Source organism: Parasteatoda tepidariorum, chromosome 5 (assembly GCF_043381705.1).
Source record: "Parasteatoda tepidariorum isolate YZ-2023 chromosome 5, CAS_Ptep_4.0, whole genome shotgun sequence".
Classification (NCBI taxonomy): Eukaryota; Metazoa; Arthropoda; class Arachnida; order Araneae; family Theridiidae; genus Parasteatoda; species Parasteatoda tepidariorum.
In genome coordinates, this window is record NC_092208.1 from 58,846,631 (window position 1) to 58,855,022 (window position 8,392).

An 8,392-nucleotide genomic window follows, 5' to 3' on the forward strand; every position below is an offset into this window, starting at 1 on the left:
ACTTTTTCCTCTCTGCAATTTTTAATTGAGTCGTCATTGACTTACTATATTTAGTTTTAGGTAATTATAGTTTAAAATGGAAAAAGCCGCAATACTTTTTTTTTCGTTTTAAAGCAAATAAATCTATAAATATTGCATACTCAAATAATCTATTTTAAATATTTTTTTTGCTGAAAAAATACTTATTAAAAAAATTTTAATGTTAATGGCTTTCTAGCATTTTTAAAGTAAAAAAAAATGCGATGAGGAAATCATATAGTAAGCAAAACATTTATGATAATTTTCAATAATTCCACGTTGTTGTAAGAAAAATTATAAAATTAAGAAATTCTACTAAATAAATTTTCTTAAGGAAATTAAACATTTTATTTACAGATAAACAAACAAAAAAATAGTTCGAATTGAACACAGCTCTATGAGCTTCAATTATCCTCTATGATGTCCATATCCTCCTTTATATCCTCCATGATGACCACCATGTCCCTTGTGATACCCTCCACCTCCATGATGACCTCCATGGTATCCTCCTCCATGATGGCCTCCTTTATATCCTCCGCCACCATGACCCCCACGATGCCCTCCTTTATGATAACCGCCGCCGTGATGACCACCGTACCTTGATGGTGCAGGGGCAGCTAAAGAAGTTGCAAGTAATATCACCCAGTATATAATGAAAGAAATAATGAAAGATATTTTCTGAAAGAAAAAAAAATGTGCATTAGAAGAGATGTTTGTTTCTTTTACAAATTTATAATTTCAAACTATTGTAAGATAAGAAGACTGAAATAGAAGTATAGTTGAATTTTTAAGAATCATTAGACTTGTACCCCTACTGGTTTTAATGAATTGCCTCTGAGAACTATTCTCCACGGATTTAAATTTTGTGTTTCCTTTTTGATCTGTGATTAAAGCAGTCAAAAAATGTGAGAGAATATTTGGGTCTTTCTTAAAGTTAATTTAACATTTTGTGTCTTGGGCATACGCGCAGAACTTATTACGGAAATAAATCAATCTTTACATCCATTTTTAAACTTTTTTATCAAAAAAAAAATCATGCTGAAAATTTTTTAATAATTAGTAAATGTTTTTATTATTTATTTTAAAAGTTATGGAATATGCTTCAAATCAAAAGGAATGTATAATTTGGTATCATACTAAGCCATATTTGCAAAGGGAAAAACCCTAAACTTGAAATAAAATAGTCTATTACTTTATGTGCGGCAAAAATATTTTAATAGTGCGACTATTTATTAAATGTCCTTTTTTAATAGTGATTTCTCCGAAACTATTAAACACATTTATTTTAAATTTAACCATGGAAAATTCTTTCGATCATTAAAGCAAGTTATAAATAATAAATGTGAAAAATGTTTCTTTAAAATAACTATGATTAAAAGTTAAAAATCGGGCACAAAAATTTTTTAGCTCCCTAACGAATACCGGACTTAACACGAGACTCAAAAATTTAAGAAATAACTTTGAAACACTCAAGTTTTTCATCAATTTCCTGACTAAACTATTGATACCATTAATTCTAATTCGCAAATTTAAACTAGGATTTACCTTACTTTTATTTAATCCACAACCTTTTTGTTAGAGGTTGGTAATATGTTGAGCGATTTCTGTAAAAGGTCGAACAAATCACTGAATAGTATTTTAGTATGAAAGCATTTAGAAAATTTAATGGATATTTGTTTTTAGAAATTATTTTTATTATTATCGAGTTTGAAAAAAAATATTTAAAGATGACAGCTATAGCAATTCATTTGAATGAATCAATTATTTCAGCAATGTTACCTATTTTTAACCTTTTTTCGGTTAAATAAATATTAGTTTTTAGTTTTTTAGTGACAACAGAATTCTGGTCTAAAAACCAGAATGTAAGCCATTTGAAAAAACGGTATGTAAATAATGTATAATATTAATTATATATACTGTACGGTAAAAATTAACCGAGCTATCTGATTTTCTCATAGAGTTAAAATCACGGTAAATTTTACTTTATTCTGGTAGTTTTGGAGGTACTTTCTTTTTCTCAATGTATATTCACCATTAGCAAACATCTTGAAATCATTTTATAGCGGCTAAAAGCACTTATTCTATTAAGTAATTTAATCAGTTATGACTACACACTAAGTATACACATTTTTATGCTTCAGAGATATTTTGGTTTCCTGTTAACCAATTTATAAAATATTTTTTATCTAAACATAAATTTTATAAGAACATGAATGCTTTTAAAATATTTTTCAAAAACAATAAATTGGAATATATATTTTGCATTCAAAATTTGAACATGAGTTTTAATTTTATCGTCAAGAATCTAAATCAGTCAAAATAAATGTACCCATGCTTAGAATTCAAAGAATATTTTTACTTGAACCACAATTTGCCATTATTAATTGATTCATCTGAAATCTGGATCATTGAATTATGAACAAAATATCTAAGTACGCTAAATATATTTTTAATCAAGAGAAAAGCTTATTCACGAAGTAATATTAAAGTGTAAGTAAACAAAAAATAAGTACATGAAATTTTAACTACTTAACCCTTTGAAGCAAATAGGACATCGGCTTCCTTTTCCTGTACTTTTTTTAATGCTCGAAATATTTTGCTCTAATAAATGCGCTATATATATGCCAATAAAAATACTTTTTCTCATTTTTTTAACTATAAAATACAGTCTAATAGTCACTAAAAAAGTTTGCTAGATTATCAGAATGGACTAAAATATAAAATAAGTAGTTTGAAAATTCATAGTTTCACAATTCATAGTCAAAACTTTATCAATAATTGATATTTTGTAAATTAAAGAAATTTCGATAATTAATTGCTGTTTCTCATGGATATAAATAACTGCAAATATGTGCAAATTTGAACAATTGTTGTCTGAAGTAAGTCATGTTGGGAAGATTTTACCTTTTACACGGAAAAAGACACCAGTGTTTTATGTCGCTTAGCATAATCACAAATCAAAATTCCAAATATAATATTTCTCCCTTATTTTGACCTAAATTAATAGACATTAATGAAAAATACGTTTAATAAATCTATTGCGTCAAGGAGTTAAGTCAATTTTCTGTTTTATTTATAATCCTTGACTCTTAGCTTTCTAAAAATATTTTACTTTTGTTTGTATTTTAATTATTTACTAAGTTATAACAGTTTTCGTGCAAGGTGATAACAGTGGATAGATTAATGATTTTAAGTCTTTAATTGCGTTTGTTTGAATCAAAGTAAGGCTTTTTTCACATTTTTCACCACCTTAAAAACGATATCTCATATTGTTTTTAAAATAATTGTCTAAAATTTTTCATTAGTGTTTGGATCATAGCACACATTTTTTGCATGCTACACATATGGTTAATACTCAACAATCAGTTTTGCACCTAAGGTTATTACAAAATTGTCAGTTTTTGGATGCACAAATTATAATTTGTGCAACCAAAATGTGAAAACCAGTATCGCGAAGTATTTATACTAAGGCGTGTTACCTATTATGTTCATATTTTTTAGGAAAAGAGCTTTTTTATTTAATTTAATAAAAAAGTAAAATATAGGTATATATGTTATACAATAACCTATTAGTAAAACATTTCAATATGTGAAGATTTAGCAAAAATATGTTTAAAAACGGAATATTGTAAGACAGTTTTAGAAAAAATTTATTATATAAACTTTAAAATTTTGTTTTAGAAATTTTTTGTGGGTTTAAAAAATCTTATACATAATCATAAGGCAGAGAAAATTTATGAAGACTCTTATAAAATATTTTATTAGAATAGAAATCCTCTATTTTGCATACTTTTTCAACATATTCTAAATTCTTTTTTCAGCATATTCTAGAATTTAATAAATATGACAATAAATATCCATATAAAATTTTTTAAATTTCTCTACATTACTGAAATTTTAAAATACATATTATCCATATAATTATAAGGTTTTTTTAACTGATATAATTTTAAGGGTAGAAAGAAAAGAACTTCATATAAAGCATAGAATACTTTGAAATTCATTTCCGTGAGAGCAAAACAGACAATAGTGGATTGTGAAAAATCTTTAGGTATGAAAATCCAAATCATATTCCAAAATGTATTGAAATAAAATTATAGTCATAGAAAAATTGCTATATTTTGGGCGTCATTAATAATTTAAACAATAACTTCATTAGAAATTTAGAAAAAAATTTATACCAATATTCCTCGATTTTAAAGGTTTTGGAGAAAAAATTGAAACAAAAAGTTTGTCTCCGAATTTTCAAAAATATGAAATAATTCTTAACGTTTAAATATCTTTATTAAAAACGATTAGCTTTAATCGATTCTTTTTCATATTTTAATATATACTCTAAAAAATAATGCGTTTGATAACAATAATCTTATCTATTAAATACCAAACTTTACTTTATAACTGATTTAAGAATTGCAAAAAACCTGTAGATTTATCGATTCCTAATTTTCGTTAATTACGGAAAATTAAAGTTTTGTTCACGAATGTATGATTTTTTTATCAAATTTAAATTAACTTATAAAAAGCGTAATCAATAAGTGTTTACTTTTCAATATTTTTAAAATTTAAATATACGATCAGAAATAACATTTTAAAAATAATACAAATCTTGAAACCATAGTAACCCTAAATGACTTCCTGAAGAAATATACACTGCAAAAAATTCCTGATCAAATTACGGTAAAAAATAGGTTGCAGGTACTTCTAACCTCAAAATCTGCTTTTACCGAAACGTGTTACGAAAAAAGAATCTAATTATGCCGATATTTTTACTGTAATAATTACTCTAAAAAATTAATCACTTTAATTAAATAAATTCTGTAAAAATTACAAACAAAAATGGTATTTACGGATAACGCATCCGAAATGCTGATACTTTATACCGGAATTTGATCTGAAATTTTACAGTTTACGACCAATATAAAAAGGTGAGACTTTTATGTTAAATCGATAAACGCTATGAATTAGTTTTAGTCTGAATTAGATTAGTCATTTGTTCAGATATTCATGCACTTTTCTAAATTTTTGATAACTTAATTGAAAATCTTGTTGAAAAAAACATAATGGGAAACACTGTATTGTATATCCTAATAGAAAAACTCTAATCACACAAAAAATATTTATGTTTAATTATATAAGGTAATTAATTTGTGAATAGTAAGATACGTAAATTTCTCTGGTCATTTTCTATTAGAATTCGCTTCATACATCGTATTAATTATTTAATTATAGTATCATCAAATTAATTATTTGATTATAGTAAGCAAAAAATATTACTTTTTTGTGAAGTAAAGCTTGATTTTTGAAAAAGATACTTATGTATAGAAAAATATCGAAGAATTTGTCAGATAAAAGAAATTGGCTAACAAGAAAGATAGCCGAAGGCTCATTAAGGATTAGGGTACGTATTTTGGTCACAAAAAAATATATATATTTAAAACATTTTGTCTGTTTCACATTGGTTGCAGAACATAAATAAAGAGAATAGAATGGAATTGTATAAATAGAAAAACATAGACGAATTTGTGACATGAAAAAAACCTGGCTTACAAAGAAGATACCTGAAGTTTTATTGAAGAATTCAGGCTGAATTTTTTACATTATGGTAATTTTTCCGATTATACGTAATGGTTTACCGGAAATACTAGTTTTCAAAATTATATATGTTATTACCACATATTTAGTAAAATATACTAAACTAAAATCTAAATTTAACCGAATATAGGATTTTTATGCCATACTCTAAGGTATCATGGTAAAATAACGATATTTTAATACATTTACCAAATTTTCTCTCATGGTATAAAACCAAATTTAGTTGTTAATTTTACTAAAATTATTACCAAAACGATTCGGTAAAAATTATCAATCGTTTTGGCGTTTTCATAGAGCAAGAAAAATGGAAAATTTTATCATATTCTGGTAGATTTGACCAGACTTTTACTTTCAATGAAAGAATACTAATATGAAAAAAATAAATGTTCAAACATTTCATTCAAGAAATGACTAAATGCTGTAATTATACGAGAATACCTGAGAATTTACCAACAATGCAAAAAAGAAATGTTTTGAAATATTAAAAAAAATTCTCTAAAAATATTACAAACTGTTTTTAAAATTAAAAAAAAAAGTAAAGCTCATCAAAAATGCAAAAAAATATGCCATCATAAACTGAATCCTATATATCATAAATTATAATACATAAATTGAAATGAATTCTACTTACCATGGTGAGTGCAGTTAAGTTGAGGATTCTAAGAATGCGATGAGAATATACGGCTTGTCTGAAATAGTTTATCTCTTCTACTTAACTTCTGAGACCCTCTCTTTATATACCTGCAGTTATCAGTTTGAGAGATACGATATATTCGAATTACGTGATTGGGTTTCCAATATCGCCTAGACACTATGAATGGTAGGACTAAGTCTTGCCACATGACGTCATTCTTAAGCATTCCTGACGTCACTCCTATATTAACCATTATATTAACTCTTATATTAACCATAAAACTTAAAAATGAATCTAATAAAAAAATTGCCGCCAATTTTTGTATAGAAAAATATTGAAAGCAATACCACAGGAGTAATTAATAAGAGCTAGTAATCAAACTTGAACTAGTCAATTTCAATAATTATTTTTTAATTTAACTGTGTGTTAATAGTGTCAAATAGAAAATTTTAAATTTTCATTTAAAAATTAGCAGTTGTAAGCAATAAAATAATGAAACCTAAAAACACTAAAATAAAAAGGCATACAGAAAAATGTACAGAGAGTAGGATGAAATAAATTCAAAATGCAATGAGAAACATTTTACAAATAGAAAGTTTGTAAATATTCCATTTAAATTTGTAGATTCCATTTAAATGCTAAAACGTAGTCTTTTATACTAATCTTTATATAACATAAGATATTTGTCAATGTTTTTGTTTAAGATTCTTCTATTAAAAAAAAGAATTGTTTAAAAAAAAAAAGCAAAATTTAATTGGCCTTACTTTATTTCGCAAATAGTGGAGCGCATTTTATTAAAAAAAATTAGCAATGGTTCCGCGAAAATAGCCTCTTTCACTCAATAAATCTATAAAAATACCATTGTCGCCTGAACTTGAATTAGTTATTTTTAACTGCTATATTTAAACTAGTTTTCAAACCGAAGTTTTTTATTATTCTATTTCGAGATATAGCTACAGAAATCGCAAACGTTTTTCAATAAAATGAATTTAATCAATTAAGTAGATCTTTAAAAAGCTAAGGCTCGGGCTCCATAAAAATATTTTAAAAAAAAAACACATTTAAGTAGTTGCAGGACAATACTCTTAGCACTCATAAAATGATTTAACCATCTCATATATTCGAGAAGAATGGTTGCTTATGCTTAAAATATATTTTTCAGATAACGTACTACTTTTGAGGTAAAAGTTTAGTCCCGAAAAAAACGTTGCTTGTTAATTAAGATTGACCAACACTGCAGAACACTGGATAAAAAGAGCCCCAAAATTATTCCTACTAATTCTTATATTATAGAATCTTCTTACCATCACCCTCTACTGTTTCCTGGGAAAGCTCCTACTGATATTTGATATTTTATTCTATAATCGCTGTTGAACAGTCTACCAATTTTGGGTTTACGACTACTAATGTTCAACTCATTAGCTTTGTAATTTTGAACCTAATCCATAAGACAAGGGAACTCCTGAATCAAGTATTAAAAGAAGTTTGTCTTGCAGAGGACTTTTTGGTGGATTTAATCCGCATTTGAGGTTGCATGGAGCAGAAAACCACGAAAACCTGCCATAGTTAGCCTAACGGTAAGGGAACTCTAACTCGCAATCCGTCTACGACTAAGGATATTACATGTCAGCACTGTGGTCGGTGTGAGTCAGGTGTGGAATTCGTATCGTCTATCCATTACTGGGATTTGGAAGCGGTTCACCTCATTTGTGAACGCTCAATCCCCTTAGCCACCACGGCTGATATTTAGCACTTTTGGATAATTTTATGGCTACAAAGTTGATTTTATGGGGAAAAAAAGAGATTATTTTAAATGTAAAATTTCTTACGAAAGTCAAATGGATGAAAAGTTTCAAAATGGAGCAGCTGCAGCAAGGGAACAAAATTGTAAAGAGGAAAATTTTCCTCTGCTAACTGTAAAAAATAATAATTAAAATAACCCCTTTAGGAGATTTTTTTAACTTTTTTCAAGATTTTACAGCTTCTTGTCCCCTTTTCCTCATTTTAATACCCTCTCCTTCAAAAATAAAAATATTCAGTCACCTTTTAGCCTAAATTGAGCGTGGAACAGAGTTCGTGAAACACGTATCGAGATTCTTCCTAGCTTAGTTTTGTGAAATCCTTGGACCGAACTTCGATAACCCACAA

At 26.8% G+C, this 8,392-nt stretch overlaps 1 non-coding gene across 1 annotated transcript; it reads right to left on the reverse strand.

The window, feature by feature from the left end:
* Positions 1-342: 342 nt before the first annotated feature.
* On the reverse strand, positions 343-6,480 carry LOC107444566 (uncharacterized). The gene is made up of 2 exons (XR_011636871.1): positions 6,242-6,480; positions 343-696 (listed from the first exon to the last, which is right to left on the reverse strand). It is a non-coding gene; the product is annotated as an uncharacterized protein (transcript).
* Between the last annotated feature and the right edge of the window lie 1,912 nt (positions 6,481-8,392).